Below are 19,551 nucleotides of genomic sequence, written 5' to 3' on the forward strand. Positions count from 1 at the left end.
TTTTCCCCTAATGAAAAGAAAAATATGCAAGAAGTTTCAAACGGCTCATTAAAATCTTTAGTTGTTGGTTTTTATTTTTTAAAGTTTATACCGTATGTTAAAAAAAATTAAAATAATTTTTCATGAAAATTGGACATTCATCTGCAGTTGATTTAAATTTTTATCCCTCTCAAATCTTTCTCTTTTCAATCTTAGTGACCATTTCAAAAGTCAAACTTTGCATATCAGAAAAAGTTTTCAAGAAAACTGTCCTTTTGCGTGGCTCCTCTCACGCATTCCTCGAGGGAGCGCTAGCGGGGCGTACTAAATCCCCCGCGTCTCCATCTCACTCCTTTGTTTTGCGAGTGAAACTTGAAACTGGAGCACCCTCGAATTAAAATGCACGCGGCGGAACAAACTGCTGAGGGTCCTCTCGCCGGGCTCGCCACTCCATCAACAGCAGTCAACAACGAGAGAGAGAGACGAACGACAACAATTTTTAACTCGAGACTTTTGCACGCATTTTTCTCCGCAGTCCCTGACAAAAGAAGAAGAAAAAGTACAAAAGAAAGAATAAGAAGAAAAAAGGGTGAGAGAGTAAAACTGCTTGATTTATCTTCGCCTGGCGAAAAAAAAATATAAGAGAGAGGCCTGGACCCAATTTCATCTCTTGGTCTGTTTCCTTTTTTTGCAATCGGCCGCTCTCACTCGTCTCTGGGAATAAATAGCAATCTGCGCCGTCAAAGAGCCGCCCGAGATCAGGAAACCGCACAACTGATACTCTCGTTCGGCTGCAGGGTTTCCCTTTTATAACTAACGCCCGTGCCCACACACACTTGTGCGATCAAACAACAAACAGCACCGGCCATAACGGAGCCTTTTCTCGCCGCCATAATATCTGAAGGGGGTGTTTGCTGTCGGCCGGGATTTGCTTCTCTCGGCTTATTTATGCGCGGTTGTGCACTTCGGGGTGCCTAGAGTCGCACACGACGGATTAATTTCCTGCTTAATTCCATCAGGTTGTTATGACCGTTTTTTACTTTTTGTGAATTTGCAAAGTTTGGATTTCTGTACCCTGGAGTTCAATTCGTGAATCTTTTGATGGAGCAGTTATTTGTAGGAATAATGGAAATATCACGCTTCATGAATATTGATTATTTCAAATTTTAAAATTCTTACTTAAAAAAGAAACTAATAGTTGTGCTGCATTGTAATTTTTCTCCTTCACAAACGAGAGACGTGCAAATTTTAAGCTGTTAATTTCCAAATTGTTTTTCCTTTGCATCTCAAATATAATTAAACAAAAATTCTCTTTAGCTGCTTAAAAACAGTGTAGTCACGAACAAAATTTTAAGCTTTTACACACTTCTGGGCACAAAACGTCGAAATTATTTTGTAGCGTGGTCCTTTGCCTTTCTTCTTGAGCTCTCTCACGTTTATGCACAAATTTTCCGTCCTAATTACTGCCGTTTCCATAGCAAAATTATATTTTATATAAACAGCAGTGCGCCTTTTCTCTCTCCCCATCTTCTGGCGTTTAATTTAATCAGCTCATGCGCGAATAAGGAGGCGAAAACATAATGATGATATAGGCCTCTTTTGGATTATACGAAAAAGGAAGTTCTTTTCCTTTCCTTGTTCAGAGATACACATTAGCAATTTTTGCACGCCGTGGCATCAAAAGGAATTATGAGCAAGACTTTCTACAAAAGCGTCTCTCTGATTTTCTGCCCAGTTGAGTTTCGTGCGCCGCGAAAGCAAAAAAAGAGAGCTGCTCTATGCAAATGTGCACCGACTAACGAACAACGTCGCGAGAAAACGATGACGACGATAATGATAATAAGGGAATGCGCCGCGTCTTTCCACGCGAGCGCTTTTTAATCTTGGGCCACCGTGCACAGGCGGGTGCCCATATTTTGGCCGAAAAAGCAAAAAACCTTAATATTGAAAATATTTTCAACCACAGAAAAATGTGAGGTAATGAAATGAACGACTTGGGTTTGATTTTGAATTGATTTTCTGCATGTGAATAGAAATTTTGTGGAAATACAAAGCGCAAAAAAATATAACCTTTTGAAGATAAAATTGAGGTTTTGAAAACACTACAAATTTCAGAAACAACCATTTAATTTAAATAATCTTTTTCTTTGTAAGGCAAATTTTAATTTTTGAAATTTGTGTGAAAAAATGTGCGATATAAATAAATGTTTGAATAATTATTATTCTTGCTATGACAAATTAACTAAAAATATTCAATTTTATCCTCTAGTATCTATTATTTAATTCTCTGCTTTTGGGACAAATCGTGGTGACCCCGTGCACAGAACAGGGTCTCTCGTCGTTATTACACGAGGCGAGGACCGAATTCCGCGCAGTTCGCTGCGCGCCACACGAAATTAAAATATACAAAGAATCTTCCTCGTTCAAATGAGCACTCGGTCTTTTTTCCCGCTTCTTCTTCTCTCAACAAGACGCGAGTTCATTAAAGCGTAATTAAGAAATTAATAGCAGCGCCGAGGAGGAAACGGAGTGAGAAATTATTCCAGCGGAAGAGAGAAATAACAATATAAGGATTTCGATTCGTCTCCTTTTAATTTTTTAATCAACAGCAGCTTCTTGCTGTAAACTAGGCACGGTTTCTCGTTTGCTTTGACGCTCGCACGTTCAGAGCAGGGAAAAAGTTGCTGCTGATTGTCCCTTTTTTTCTCTTGCAGAGAAAGGAGAAAATTAATGAACGTTCAACTTGCGCCTTGTCGCTATTTAATGCACTTTAATTTGCAATGTACCGTCAGCGCAGCGTAGTAAAAACTTGCTTAATTGAGCTCAAATGAAAACTAAATGAAAAACGGCATTGCTTTTTTCCGTTAAGAAAGAAACTTTATATACGTAATAATGTATAAAACCTATAAAACAAAATGAAATTTTTATTTAGTGGAATATTTAAAACATTTTGTTTCACTAAACGATATATTCAACAATTTATTATTTATAAATTTAAAATTTGTTTATGAAAACTCACTTTATTTTTAGCAATCGAATACCAAGTTTGTATTTATTTATAAATGGAATGTTTAAAGATACTGATAATTATTATTAATAGGCTCAAAGCTCAGTGATCTGTCAGTAAGAAATTTTTAGAAAAATCTTTAAAGATCAAGCTTGTTTTTCTTAATTTCTAACAATGAAGGTATAATGCTCTGGTATAAAATATTACAAATAATTAAAGTAAAATCGCCACAGTTTCCAACCTAACGCATTCCCAATGTGCGCAATGTCAATCTGAAAATCTCAGTGGGATTAGAAAAGGACCATCCTATAATCCTTTTGCAAATGGTGATCCCGAACAACAATGTCAAGAGGTGGATCAATATTTGTTTACTAAAAAGCAATATAGTATTTTAACTATTGTTATGGCAATTACTATTGCTTTATTAAAGAATTTTTGTCTGTTTGTGGAGGAAATTTTATTTTATTTTTCCAAAGAAACATAATATCATGTATTTTTTTTTTTTTAATTCTCGATGTTTGTCCAAAACAATTAAAAATAGGCAAAAATATTTAGCAAAACAATACATTTAAGTTTCACGGCTATATTGGCCACTGAGGAATATGACAAAACTATAGAGCGAACAACCTTTGAATTTTTTTTTTAAATCCTTTGTCTTTAGTGCAAGATTTAAGACGGACAGAAAACACTAAACATTTTAATCCCATACTTATAAAAAGAAAACACATTCAAGGGGGCTGCTAAAAAGATCCTTTAAGAGCGGCACGCATCAATTTTAAAAGCTTTTATCCGACGACGTGCGAAGAGACGCATTTTATTTTGATCCAAAGCCTCCATTTGCCCTTTTTATACTACTTTGCTTCGCTGCTTGTCAACCCGTAAATAGAAAAGTGCATTCTGAGAGAGAGAATGGCGGCGGAGCGGAGATGCAGCAGGTGTGGCGAGATGTCTCTTGGATGGGGAAATAAGACGCGAGGGTCGTGGGTGCACAACTGTACGCATTTATTTACAAGCAACGCACCGGCAGGTGACGTGTGGGTGCCACACCCTTATGGTGACGACGCCTGCCGCCGCTCGAGAAGAAGCTCAGAGAATTATTATTTTCCGTCTTGTAACAAGCTCGTGGCACTTATCATAGAGGAGATCAAAGAGAGGTCTTGACAGGACGTACCGAGCGCGAGATATTAATCAGCTAGGCTGTGTGGGAGTTCTTTACTGTAGAGGAGTTTCTATGGATAAAGGTCTGTAGCAAATTAGTCACTAAAATAAAAAATAATAATAATTATAAATTTCATAAATATGATGATAAATTTGATTTCATATAAAAAGGAAGGATGAAATGATTGCGATACTGTTGCGATAATCAAAATTTATCTCAAAAAAAATAGTTGATAAGTTTGCTTTGAAAAAGCTATAAAAATATTAACCTTTTAAAAAAATTTATGACAAAAAGGTCTGATTGAAAGCATGGAATAATAAAAAATGAGTTTTCAAACAACAGGTTGAAATATTACAATGCATGCGTTATGATTTTAAATTTCATAAAATGATTAAATTGATAATTTCATTAAATCCAATAAAAAATGTTTTACATTGTACAAAAGGTGTGGAATTAATATTAATATTGTTTTATTATGTTATAAAAAAATAAAAATCATATTTATTTGAGATATAGACAAATGTTTAATTTCTTGACTAAATTCAAAAAGCTTGTTGGAAAATTGTAAGAAAATGTTTTAATTTTGACTTCTCCAATATGCAGGATTCGCATTCAATATCATAAATTTCTGAAGGAAAATGAAATTTAAGGAAAAATCATAATTTTATTTTCCTTTTTAGCGTTTTAAATAGCTAATCATGATCACTGAAAATATATTTTACAGACGACTAAATTTGGGGAATTTCATAAACTTCCGTTAACCCTTTTTCTCATTAGACATTTTACAATGAAAAGGCTTGTGTAAAATCAACGTCAAGAGCACTGTAATGAACATTGTCATTTACTTTCTGCTCGGAAAATTGCCACATAATTTTCCCCGGCGAAATAAACTCTCAACTTTTACGCGTTTGCAACCGGCTGCGGTTGCAGCACCATAAAGTTGTCGCTCGATGGGGGAGTTGTCACCGACGGCTCTGGTGCTCAACAACTGCCTTGCGGCGTGGAAAGAGGGTAAAATTTATTTGGGAGGCGAGAAAAGCACCTAGTGAGCGAGTTGATTGAATTATCTGCGAGTGTGCCGGCTGCTTTTTTGGTGCCGCCGCCGCCACCTCCGGAGCAAAAAAAATCCGTCCGTCGCTCTCGGCCGATCCATCTTCATAGGTGGTCTGCTTTCTCTCTTTTTCTCTTTCGCTCATCAGCGTTTGCCCCGCATTAGCCCCATCTCACCCCGGATCAATACACGCGCTGCTGGACACAAGCGGCAGCCAAAGCGGAAAAACCTGCTATGCTGCTTTTTCTTGGCTATTTATTTATTTGCTCTCTCACGCGGTGATCAATAGATAGAAATAAATCGAGTGATGCTCGCGTCCAAAGAAGAAGAAAAAACTGGAATTAGGAAGAGAGTTGCAGAGGAAGCCAGAGCGGGTGTGTGTGCTTTTTATCGGACCCGGTGAGGAGAAAGAAAGATAGGCCTGACTCACCCCTCGGGCTGCTTGTTTGGCACTGATTGATCGGATATGGGATTTTATTTGATTCGATAAGGCAGCAAACTTGAATGAAATTTCGGCAAGAGTTTGTCGACATGATTTAAAAACTTTTATACAGAAGTATTTTCTTATTAAATTACAAGTTTGCCTTTTTCCTTGAAATTTCTGTTCCAAATTTTGAAAGGAAATTGAGTTTTGAAATAATATTGTTCAAAGTTTGAAATGAAACTTATTCAGGAGCAACAAAAGTAAAAGCTTTGCAATAAAATGGAGATAAAAAAAATTAAAATTAAAGAGCTGAATAAATAAATTTCCAGCAGATATTATAAATATTTACATTTTTAGCTGAGGAAAATTACAAAATAGCCGGTTCTCCCACTTGAGGTAAATAAAAATTTTGTGGTTTACAGATCACATTAATTAATTAGTTTTGAAGCAAATTAAAAAAAAAAAATCACCTTCTTAAAGATAACCTAAAAAACTGGTTTAAAGCAAAATTGAATTGTTAAACATTCTCTGTTATTTTCAATTACATAGTGAGTATGTCTAGAAAAAATATGCTGGTGCGCCACATATTTAATTTAAATTATATTATTTGCCTAAAATGTTCAAAATATAAATTTCTTTTTGCTCTTTGATGTCACATTTTGTGTCTCTCATTGATCATTTGGGGCTTTTTTGGTTGTAGTTGAGTCGAGGTCATTTAAGTCTCGTCCCACATTTTTCATCGTTGGAATTTTTGGCCAGAACCGCTGAATTACTTTCCATTATTTGACTGGTGGGAAACACGAATACTACTCTCCCGTGAAATTTCGCAGTGGCCATTAAAGTAATTGCGCTCTGCGCGAAATATTCAGCAGCAAACCATGCGTGCTCGACAAACACGTACGTCCCTCTCGAAACAATCCCAACCACTCTTACATGACGAACGGCCGAAATTAACCCGTGAACTTTTCGTTCGCGCGCAGCCAGCAAAAATCGACTCGGGAAAATTCCCTCTCGGGAGGAAAGAAAATTGTGCTCTCCGACGAGCTGTAATTACATCCTGCGCACAGGCGCAATTACTGCATGAAAAGAAACTCAATCTTTGAATTTAACTCGGCCGTCTGACTCGGACGAACTGAGATGCTGTAATTAACTCTGGGCATCAGTTAGCGGCAATTTAACCCAAAACCTTCCTGGCTTGTTGAGACAATTTGATACTGAAAAGACAAATAAATGGGCAATTGAAGAATGAACAATTAAATTTGAATATTTAAAAAAAAAATCTTTTTTTTAATGTTATTTATATTAATTGAAAAAAGTATTTAATACAAGAACGTAGTAAATCTTTTATGTTTTTGTGAATTAATTTTTTTAATGTAAGTTATAAAATTATTATATTATTTGATAATTCTCAATCTCTTATTTGAAGTTACAAATAACTGATGTCAAAACAGAAATAAAAAATTTGCAGGGGATGAAACATGGGTTCCTCGGAGGTTGACTCTTTTCCGATATAAAAATATATGATTCCATGCAGAGGAATGTTCATATAAATATATAAAAGCAGGAACTTCCTTACTAAGATATTAAATTTTAATATTCAGGAACTTTGAATACAAAACTGGAGAGACCCGTTCAAGATGAAACCTTAATTATAATTAATTGTTGAGCACGCCCACATTTTTATAGAAATTGGGGACATGTTGAAAATTAATATGCTTACTTTCACATTCAAACTCCCTGTGACAAAATAATTCAAAATTAATTTAAAAAGAATCTATTTATTTATGGCACTGCAGCTATTGATTCGTGCTCTGAATAGCGCATCCAGGAAAATCGAAGAGGTAAAAAAGCTCAGTTCATTTTGCTCCGTCTGTAATAAACACCCGCACGGAAGTTTAACCATGTCATGTGCATTGAAACTTGCAGCTTTTTTTCCCTCCTCTATATAACTCCATCTCGCTCTTCTAATTCAGCCGATTGGATTATTTTTGTTTTCACGAGCTGGCAAACTTTGATTCATTCAACTCCGGCGAGATGTGATATTGAATCGGTGGAAATTGGAGCGGCGCCAAAAGACAATCTTCCTCGCTCTTTCTGGCTCGCGGCCGCGCGCGCCAGTGAGAAAAAAAGCAGCAGCTTTCAATCAGCTCTCACTGACAATGAACTTTTTTATGTGTTTTTTGTTGGAGTGGAAAAATCTAATTTGGCCGAGGGCAGAGTAATATGCAAATTCGCGGACAGACGAAATTTAATCTCGGCGAGTCTTGTCTAATATGCATGAGAGACGCGCGGCTCATTTGAATCTCAAGTTGTTGCTCTCTGCTGAGATATCCTGACGAGGTTTCCCGTGTCAGACTGACTCACTTGAGGAGCGACACAGAGAACGAAAAAAAAACGCTTGGTCATCAACATGGATGGATCTCTTGAAAATGAAAAATCCGAGTCAGATAAAGGGCATTTCATCTAGTTTACTTCAAATCACCGCAAATTACAATCACAAAAATAATTATAAATTATTAATAAATTATATTGAATAAAAAAACTAGATTATTTAATTTATTTTTTTATGATAATTTACCTTTTTTATTATAAATGAATATTTAATTTTTTTTTTATTACACAATTGTTTTCTCTGACTCTGTGTCACTCTGTGTTTATAGTTGTAAAATTTTTTAAAAGCATATATCCTGCAGGCTCAGGATAAATTTAAACACCATTCATGAATGTTTAATTAAAAAAGGCTGGACGTTCGGCTATGATCAGTTTTTGGATATCACTAATATTTTTATTTATTATATCATTTCTTTTTTCACGATTTTTGCATGAAATTGGAAAAAATCAGGATTATTTTAAGTGTTTAAACCAAAATTCCCATTGAGTTTAGCTTTCTTTAACTTGAAAGAAAAAAAAATATGTTAAATTTTGTTTATAATTAGTTGCATAACTTCAGCATTTTGTAAATTTACTAGAATGAGAACAATTTTTTTTCCTTTTTTTTAACATACACATATCTATTCCAATTAACAAAAATGGTCAGGACGAACTTTTTTGACAAACGTGCCGCTTTCAATGGATAGGCTTTCCGTGTATTAATAAAGCTCTCGTTGCCATAAAATCGCGTTCGTGTTTGATGCGGATTTAATCAGGCCGGATTTTATGACGACAACTGTTTTATTGTCTCGCGTTTTCAATTTTAGGGCCGGCGAGAGAGTGCGGGAGCCTGTGGAATTAATGCGTGCCGTGTGCGCTGCGCGAAATCCAGAAATGATAAATTTGCCACAGCTCGCGTTTAATGAGATTCCGCTCTCTCATATTTACGCAGAGGCACAGCAGTCGCTCGCCAGAGTGAATGAGTGCTTTTGTACACACACAGAGGCCCGTCAATACGAGGCTTGTGTTTTCCACGAGCTACAACAATGGCAATATTTATTATACGTTCGAGCTGAGAGTTGAGTTGTTGCAAAACTCATTTTTGAGGAAACCGAGGAAACTCTTAAAGGATAAATTCATTTAAATGAAAAAAAAACACTTCTACTTATTTAAATTATTATTTACAATAACAATTTTGAGAAAATTTTGTAACATTAAATTTTTTAATTGGGATTTTTTGCAATTTTCTTTAATTTCTGAGATATTACACAGATGAAAATTTTGGACCAAAATGAAATTTTTACTTCATAATTTCCATTTTATGACGATTATTTAGTAATTGACATATGTAAGAATCAATATTTAAAAAATTTTGGGCGATAAAAGACTTGATAAAATTTATAATTTAAGTATTTAAATTATAACTTAGTAATTAATCACAAGCCTGCATTTTCTTTTGAAATCAAAATGAAAACTCCTAGCGGCTGCATTTTCTTATTATCTGACAAGAGCTGCATCCGACGTTGCATTATTCATTATCACAATTTATTCAAATATTGCAGCCGCGCAAAAAGCGAGCGAGTGAGGCGCGCGGCTCGTAAATAACTCAACGCCGAGAAATATTGCTGCAGGAATTCATCTTTGGACTCAACAGTTTGCGAGACTTTTTCATCGCGCGCTCTCTCGCAAATAGAGTTGCCGGCTTGCTGGCGAATAACTTTTTGCTCTCGGCAGCCGGTCGGGGCAAAATTAATGGCGTCTCTTGCTCAGGCAAAGGACCCCTTTCGTTAGGCCGTAATTTATTGGGGGTCGACGATGGCCGAAAAGAGAGAGAAGAACTAAATACCCTGCAAAAGCTTTAAAAATTAGAATTCCTTTGCAATAGCTAAAAAATGAAAATAACATTGAATCCGCGTCTTTTGTTTGGCTCGGATACGAAGAAAAAAATTATGTTTAACCCAAGAGAGGCAAGAGAATATAAAATATCTATTTTATTTGTGTATATAATGAATGATAAAATCCCCATAGTTGCAAAAATTTCATTTTTTTTCCGGAATAAAGCTGTCATTGATAATAAATTAATTAAATTCTAAAAGTTGGAATAAAATTCTGCTTGAGTAGCAGTTTTTGTCCTAAAAAAAGTTTTGAATCATCCTTTGAATCGGTTTTACAAAAATGATTTTATTTTTTCAATCTTTCTTACAATCTTAACCCACTGGAAAATTTCTGCCCCGCCTCCACACCCTCCTTATTTGTTACGTCTTATCTTATAAGATTTGGAGTGGTTCGTGGTAAGTCAGTTAATAATAATTCAAGTTTTGAGATTGCCCTAGGGTAGGTCTATTTTCGCATCAGAGAAGCAGTTCCGGCCGCCGATCGACGCACAGAGCAAAACCGAATTTCGGCGGGGCGAGATTGGCTGGCCGCGTTCGTTTCGCTAATGTCCCGAGACAGACCATGCAAATTGTTTCGCCTCATCAAAAACATCTCTGTGTTGAGAAGAAGCGCCCCGAGCGGCTAATTTAGTCGTCAAAGCATAACTTAGTGCTGCGGCCCCTTTGCCACCGTCTTGATTGCCTCCCCGAAGGATGGAAGGTGCGGTCCTAATTATACAAAGAGCGGCGGCAGTCGACTGTCGCATCGACGAAAAGAATAAAGGGGACCCCGTTTGTTTTTAGGCTGCGCGTCACAATCGTCCAATTATCGCTTCTGCGAAGTGGATTTACAAATCAAAGCTGATTTCAAAGGCGAATCTGTTGGCACGGACGAGGAAAAGTCTCTCCACCCCATTATAACCGTTGGCTTTGAAAAGTTGAATGACAAATTAAAGACCAGATTGTTTATTTCCTCGAGAAATAAAAATAAAAAATAATAATATAAAGAACTGAAGAATCCGAGTTGAAAATTGTATTAAATTACGAGAAAATTCTCAAGTTTAATATTTAACCAGAGCTAAAGAAAAATTTAATTATAATTATAAAAAAAGAAAAATCCTAATTTTTCATCTCAAATTGAAAAAAAAATATGCTTTACTTGTATATTATTTAATACAAATTGAATTTTCTATTTCAAATTTCACTTGATTTAGAAATTTAATTTAGGTTTTTTTATAGGAACGAGACAGGAAGTCTTTGATTAATGGAGAGACTTGCTCTCAATCAGATTGTCAGGAAAACAAATTACGCAATCAATTCATCACAGACCAACGATCTCATCTCAGAGCTCGTCAGCTCCACATGTTCCGCCGGAGCTCAATAAACTATGGAGGCATCGTCGTCAGAGTGCATAATTCTGCAGCACCGCCGGTACTTGCTCTTCATCAAACAAGCAAATCCAGCACAGTAATTAATGCAGCAGCAGTTCAATCCTTTGCTCTCTGTCGTTATAATTTCCTGGAAATGTCATGCCCTGAAAATTTTCACCCGCAGGAGGATAATGTGCATTGCCATTCCCACCGGGTGCTGTTTGTTGTTCGCCACTTTTTGCCCACAACTTGATCCCGTCGCTCTTTAGACAAACAAGATCGGAAAAGGCGCGGCAGCACCCACGCTGCGTAATTACCAGGCGAGCAAATGGAGTTCTAATTGGCAGTGCAGATGCCCTATTCATATTTCTCGAGTCTGTAGTGTGGAGATTCAGTTTGCCAACTTCCTTCCCGATTGATGGATGGCTTTTCGAATTAGTTGTCTGCGGGGGCGAACTCTCGACGTAATTGAATTGCTTTCCTAGTTTTCAGATCGCAGATATTGCGGTTCCGGGGCGGATCCCCTCTGAAGCTTTTTGCCGCCGTGATTAGCTTCTCCGCATCTGTTATATCTCGATGGATCATTAGCCTACTTGAATTTGATTGCAACAGCCACAACTAGAGTTTTAAGTTTCATTTAAACACATCAAAAAATAAATTCCCTTATTATTATTAGAAGAGAAGAATAAAAAAATCTTATCTGACTTTAATTAAGCGTCATGTTCAATTCAACTAAATAAATGATACGCTAATTGAAATTCCAATTTTGAAATATTAATTTTGCTCTTTCCAGTTCATTGCTCTCAATTTGATGGGCAAAATATTTTATTTCTATATAGTTTAATTTTACGAAGTCTAGAAGTAAATTAAACAGGTTCGATTGATGATAATAATCATATTTTTCATCATGTATATTTATTGTATTTTGAATATAAAAGAATTTTATCCTATTTCCTCCTAATGTAGAATTTTGTAGAATCAGATGGCGTAAAAGTTTCCATAAAAATCTAGAGCCATTTATAATAAAGCGGCATTTTAATTACATTATTATAAAGCTGAAACTTTAACTGAATTAAAAGTGTGACTAATGATTAGCGCAAAAAACAATTTTAAAATGATATGTTAATATATTTTAGATAAGTAAGCATCCTAATCTATATTATTTTTTATAAAAAAAAGATGTACGTAATTTACAACGTGATCTAATAGGAAGGCTTCTCTCTTTTTGTTAAATTTAAATGGAAATTTTCAGTTCTTTATAAATACTTCAATTTTTATAAATGTAATAATTGAGTAAAATTAATATTTTTAACAATGATAAATTAAATAATTCATTTATTAATTGATATAATTTTTTTACTTAAAGGCCTTGATTCTAAAATTGCCTCTATGGCCTTTTTAGTATGAAAGAAGTCTTCATAAACTTCATTAATTTCAATAGCATCATTGACTCCTTTTTTTTTAAATTACGAAGTTTTTATAATTCCGCCTACTATACCTGGCGAAATATCATTTTCAAGTGTTTTCAAGAAGCGCCGCTTTTGAAAAACGTTCCACTTGCAATTTGTCAACGACGAAAGCACCTTTTCTTTGTAATCACCAACACAGCAACAAAATTCCCCGAAAGAAGCTTCAGCATAATATAATCTCCAGTGCCGTTCTGCAAAGCTTTTAATTAAAAAGAAATTGTAAAGAACGTCGGTGGTGCTTTTCAAGAGACATTTTCCGAAAAAGACGATTACTGTGAGGAGCTCCAATTAAATGACTCCACATTAGGAGACGGTTCCTTTTTTGCCGAAAGCTGGAATTGAAACGCTTTTGCTCCTAATTATCTAGTTGTATTATCAGACTAAGTGCAGACTGTTGTTGTGTGTCGCCTCTGTAATTCAAAAACGGTCGCTTAATTGCAGCGTTTGCACTCAGTGGTCGCTTTCATTAAAAATAATTGCCCTCGTCCGCTCGCGATAAAAGCAGTGAAATTTGATAATTCATTTCGAGTACAGCAGAATTTAATTGTGTTCGCGAGATATGTACGCAATAATATTTACATGATGACAAATTACAAATGTTTTTTTTTCAAAGGGTGACGATGAAAAATTGTGCTTTTTTTAACAAATCCACCCTGCTGTGAATTAAAATAAAATTATTTCCTTAAAAGCTTGGAGAGTGTTTTCATCTCTTTAATGGATTGAGTTCTTTTTTTACCTTTGACTCGTGCTGAATGATGGAGAATGAAAAGCAAAAGAGTATAAATAGGTTAAAACCCCTAACGACCACATTAGGGTCGCACAAATATTTTGTCAAAGTCAACAAAACAAAATGAACAGAGGCCACGGTGGTTGGAATGCCTTAACGAGATTCAAAAAAATGTTGTTTTAAAGGTGTCTTAATTAGTGTTAATTTCTTACTGCCCTTGATTTGATATTTGATTTTTTTTAAATTTGGAGTGAAAATGTTGATTTGGTAATTTTAATAATACAATTGAATTATGCCCTTTAATTTCAAATAGGAACAAAAAATTCAAATAATTAAAAAACGAGTTTGAAAATATATTTTTCTATATTAAAAATTTTTTCAATCAAATAATAAATCGATATTTGAATAATTCTGTATTCATTTTTCATTTAAAACGGTCACAAATCAGGTTTTTTGCAAAATGAAATAAAAAAAAGTATAAAAACATCAATTCGTAAATTTGATGAAATAAAAAATTCATAAAAACACCAAAATATTTTTTAGTCAAAATAAACAACAGCTCTATAGTATTTACCTCTGCACCGACAAAGCCAGTTTTTTAACTGTCTGCCCATCTTCATTTCTTGTAAATCCTTGCCTTTTTCTCTTTTCCAAAAACTTAAAAAAAATTAATTAAAAATTTCACGATTTACACTCTTTACAGTCTTGTTTCTTTGTGACCCAATGTGATCCATAAATATAAAAAAATGCAGTGCATATTGCAACTTGAAGTAGTCTTGCACCATTTTCTTTTTTTTTCTATTTCCAGGTCGGTGCATAAATAATAATAATCCTCGTGCACACAGCTCTTTCACTCTGTGAGAAACGAATAATCATTTAATTTGTGCACCTCAGCGTGAAACATGCAAGTGCACTCTGTGGCTGCAGGTAGCCCTGCACCGCCGTCAAGCCCTCGAGGCGAAAATATTAACCAGAGAAGCAGCTGCGCCATGCAAACTCGGCTCATGATGCTACGATGCGGCTTTATTTCTTTTCCTTTTTTTTTTACTTTGACCCAGCAAGGTATGGTCGATGCAGCATTAATTAGCAACGTGTGTAAAGCCGAGCAATAAATTTAATTAAAAGCACACATATGAGCTTGAAAAAGATCGGCTCAAGGTAATCTTGCCACTCGCGCATTTTACTTGTTTATAGGTCAAAAGTTCAAATACATTAAAAAAAAAAGAAAATTTAATACTAACCATATTTAGAGGCCCTGTTTCCGTTGTTTTGGGCAAAATAGTCAGGGTATTCAATTAAATTTATCACGATAATAATTTCATATTCAAATTTGTATGACTGTTTGTATTTGGTTCAGTTATTGTTTTGTTATTATCTGTACGTATTGGATATGATGAAATTTATAATATTAAATTTATGGATGATGAATTCGGGCTGCGAATGACCGGTGATTCAATAATAAACAAAATTTGCAATTAATTATTGAGCGGAAAATTAATGCTCAAATTTTGGTTGATAAATCTGCTGCTTTGGAAGCAGAAACAGTAATTTATTACCATATTGTAATTGATTGAAACAGTTTAATGTTCAAAATTTCAACAAAAAAGCTCGGAGCTCAGAACATTTTCATTACCATAAGTTGTATTTTATTTTTATAACTTGTAATGTCATTATGGAATAAATAGAAATTTTAACTTATTTAAAAAAAAGGAAGTTTTTTTTTCTAATTTTTAAGATGAGAGGCAAATTCATAGCTTTTTGGACAATTTTTCTGATTTCTGATTACAATTATTATTTCTTTTACAGTGCAACCTCAAAAATGATATGATTGTGGCAAATTAAAAAAAAGTACTAGCGTAAAAGTTGATTCCTTATTTTATCATATGAACTTATTCCAAAACGCTAATCTGATTCGCGTCTTGCAAGTTACTTCACAAAAACAAAAATTATTGAGCCAAATAAGAAATAAAATGATGGTTTTGATCAATTTTCACTTACTTTTTTTTTACTTTTTTTCACAATCCTTAAGAGATATCGGCCTAAATTACCATAAATTATTTAAATAAAGTAATTATTCAAATAAACTTAGATTATATATTAATAATTTTTAACCCTTTCTCTTCTGTTTTTGATGGAAGGTCTGTACTTTAGGTCTGTAGGAGAATCAACTTAAACACTGGCGTTTTTCCACTAAAAAAAAAACGAATCTATGGGGGAAAGAAGCGCAGGTAGCGACGTGAATGTCCGAGGGCGGGAAATCAAATAAAGTAATTAGACGGTCTGCTTGCCGTGCAAACAGCGATCCGCCGCAAATGATCCGCAGTCGCCGGCCCGGAGGCGCATCGGAGCTAAGCAAGCCGGCTTGCGGTTTGTTGTATGTTCTCTCTCTCTCTCTCTATCTCCTCTTTTGCACACATCGTGCGAATACACGCCTTAATGAGCAGCTAATCTGGAGCACTTGATATAATATTTCCAGATGAGGCCAGAGGGCGCCTTGCGTAGTTTTCGCAACTCGGGGTCGTCATGGCGACGCCGGTGACCACCAAATCGAAAAGCGCTGGCGAATTATTTAATGAATTGCACGCGAGGGCGATAAGCTCTTGATTTAGCGGAGCTGCAAATGCGTGTTGTAATTATTACCATTTGCCCACGCGCTGACGGCGATTTATTTCGCACCGGCGTGCGCAAATATTTTAATATTTAATCAGGTTTTGTGTCCTCTCTCGCGTGTCCACGCATAAATCTACGCCGAGAAAAACAGAAAAAAGCACCTAATTGAATTGCAAAGTGGCTCCATGCGACACAAAAAAAATTACCTTCCGGCGAGATTACTTTTTTTGCACATCTCTTTGATTTATTCGCGATAATTTCATTCGTTTTAGGCAAGCTAAAATATTGAATAAAAAAATTTAACTCTATTTTAAATTTAATTTTTAAACTTTTTTCCATTTGTACCATTTTAATTATTTTTTTAAACATTTATAAGTACACTTTAATTTAATTCAAATGAACTGGAACTTGACACTTTTACAAAAAAAATTTTGCTTAATTTAGTAGGGTGAAATTTTTGTATTCTTTCCATTTCACATAAAATTATATTTTTTTCCCTCGAATATTTCAATGTTGATAGAATTTCCAAGCGAACCTTTGCACCACAAGTTCGCATTGTGTGTGCTGCCAAACATGTTCCTTTTTATCCGCCCATTCTTCCTTTTCACACTCTCGGCTTCATCTGGAAATAAAGTGTCAGGGGTCGTTTTTTTCCTGCGCAGCACAAAATCGGAAATCAATTTCTTTGTATGTCCTCAAAGTAGAGGCGTCGGCGGGCGGGAGAATTTCGGGCACGATTCGCTCATTCCTCGTTTCACTGTGTAATAACTTTTCCGGAGTGCCAAAAGAGAGCCTCTGAAGCCCGGCACGCTCGCTCTCTCGTTGTAATTTATGAGGAGCTGCTCATGCGATAAATCAAACTTTTGTGTTTAGTAATGAGCTGGAATTTCAATTAGCCGTAGCCGGTCTGCGCTCGGTTCGGAACAAAGTTTTAATTGACAAACATCTGCCGTTGCCGCCAAAATAACCAGTGCGTTTAACGCGCCACGGCATGTGGGAATTGAGAAAAACACATGTGTGCACATTCATGTGAACTATGCAAACAAAGAGGGAAAAAATGCCGGTTATATTTTTCGCGAGGGCCGAAAGCCAAAACTCTCTTTTCTTGCTAAATTGATGGATGATTTTAGTAATTATTAGAGACTATTTTTTGTAAGTCGTTTTATGATCTTTGATGTAACTTAGATTAATTTTGTAGTGGAATTATCACCTTTTTTAATTTAATTTAAGAAATACACAATGCGGATAATGGTAATCTATATAAAAAAAACTGATTGTGAGTAGTGATAGACTTTTGAATAAGAAATTTAAAAAAAAATGCATTATGTTGTCAAAATGTGAAAAAACTTTTCAGGCAATTTCTAGGCAAAAATTATAATTGCGAAAATAATGGAAAAATGAATAAAACACACAAACAAAGAAATGAAATTAAGTCTGAAAATCACAAGCCAAAAATGGATGAACAGTGTTTTGTTGGGTCCAAATTTATATTTTTAGTCCCACAAATCATAATCAAGAATTAAAATAATATGCAAAAATCCATAATAGGATGATAGGAATGACTTTTCGTGCTTCATTTAAAAAAATATTAGCAAACTATTCAAGATTAATCTTCATCCTGCTCTTTTCACCAGTTAAATAATTTCTGTTAAACTTTGCTGTGTCTTTTGTGAGCTCCTCGAGTCGTGATTAAAAATATAGTAGCGGACCTGAATGGTACGTGTGTTTCGTGTCAGATTTCAGTCGCACGCTGCTGTTTAATTATTCAAATAATCAGCGGCAGGCAAAGAAAGGAGGTAGCGGCAGAGAGAGAGAGGCTGCTATTAGCGTCGGGTCGCGTGAAGCGGCGAACTTACATCGTCTCTCACTCCTTGTTGAATATTAATTATGCAACGCGCCCCGCTCGGCTGCTGCACCGGTTGCCTACAGCCACATCAGATTGCTGCCATACCTTTTCAGCGAAATTAAATTCCATTTCTCGTTGGCTGTCACGCCGATCGAACCAACTTTGAGGAATCCGACACATCAGCCGTCAAAATCAATCACGCGGAACGAGTTCCGCCTGCGAACGCCAATTTTATTATTATATTTTCCGAAGAGTCTCTTTTCCCCCAGGGCGTGGATCAGGGAGTCGAAGGAGGAAAGCTCTTAATTAAATTGAAATGGACCGTCGTGCGTGACAAAAAGTTGGCCCAAATAAATTTTATTGCAGTATATATGCGGCGTTGGCCGGTCGCGTCGATCGATAAGCGCGGGCCCAGCCATTGGAAATTTGTTTTACGGGTCGGTGACGCCGAGCGCGCCGCCGCTGTGATTTTTTAATTACTTCTGGGCACTCGTCCAACGACAGAGTGTTGGACGCTGTTTTATCCGCACGACTGCTGTCAAAAGTTCTTTTTGTGCATAATAATGTGAATGTTGATGAGTCCCGTGATGATGGCTGCTTTGAAAAATAAAAATCCAAACCAAACACTCGCGAAATGGAAAAAAATTAATAATCAAGCTCACTGGCCCGTCATTTCTCAATTGTGTTTGCATTTTGAAATGTACCAGCCTTTTTAAGGTACAAACTAGAAAAATACATATAAAAAATCTGTTATGATTGGGACCATTCAAAGAAAGATGAAAACTTCGCTAGTAAGAATATTATGAACTGGATCTTGAAATAAATAAAAATTAAAAAAAATCTCGACTGTTCCTTTGATTAAAAATTTGATTCAAATGTAATTGAAATTTTTGATAGATCTAAAGTTCCAATACAAAATAGAATGATTTGTGTATTCTTTGTTGGAAAAAATATAAGATTATTGTAAATATTTTACTTTTTTGGTATTAGTGAGATCACATAATTAAATACACATAATTATAGTCGCCTGCTGTGTATGCTTATATATAATTTATTCATTTTAATAAAATGGAGACTCACATAATTTATAAGTTTTCAATTATAATGCATATAAAATTTTAACAAAATAAAATCTTAAACTTCTGTTTTCAACAGAAAAAACCTGAGAAAAACTGCATTGTAAGAATATAAAATAAATAAATTAAATATAGAAATTTAAAAAAAAAGGAAGATAAAATAATCTTATAATTTTATCTTATTTATTTATTGTTTTATTATAAAATTATATTTTAGGAGCACAATTAAATAATTTAATTTTATACTCGGATTATTATGCTGTGATCACGCAGATCTGTTTGTATTTTTTCTTACCATAATTATAATATTGATTTGAAAAAAAAGCAACCAATTTGTATTCTGAATAAAAAAACTAAACTGATTAATTGGTCGCGCTAATCATTCGTTTAAATAGAACGGGCGATAACTGCGCAAATCCGGCCATGAAATGATTGCGAACCAATGGTCTGCAAACGCAATCTACGTGTCCATCAAAGTATTACTTTGCATGTATGAATTACTAATTACTTGATGGCGGGCGTAAAACATCGGATGGAAATAGCAAAAGCCGTTGCCGGTTCGGTTGGTCGGACGTGCATCTGTTGACGA

At 35.2% G+C, this 19,551-nt stretch overlaps 1 protein-coding gene across 1 annotated transcript in view; it reads left to right on the forward strand.

The window, feature by feature from the left end:
* LOC132200377 (contactin-2-like) overlaps positions 1-19,551 on the forward strand; it is a 78,375-nt gene that overhangs the window by 963 nt on the left and 57,861 nt on the right. The window lies entirely within an intron of this gene.

This window comes from Neocloeon triangulifer, unplaced genomic scaffold (assembly GCF_031216515.1).
Source record: "Neocloeon triangulifer isolate White Clay Creek 2 clone unplaced genomic scaffold, ASM3121651v1 ptg000014l, whole genome shotgun sequence".
Lineage (NCBI taxonomy): Eukaryota > Metazoa > Arthropoda > Insecta > Ephemeroptera > Baetidae > Neocloeon > Neocloeon triangulifer.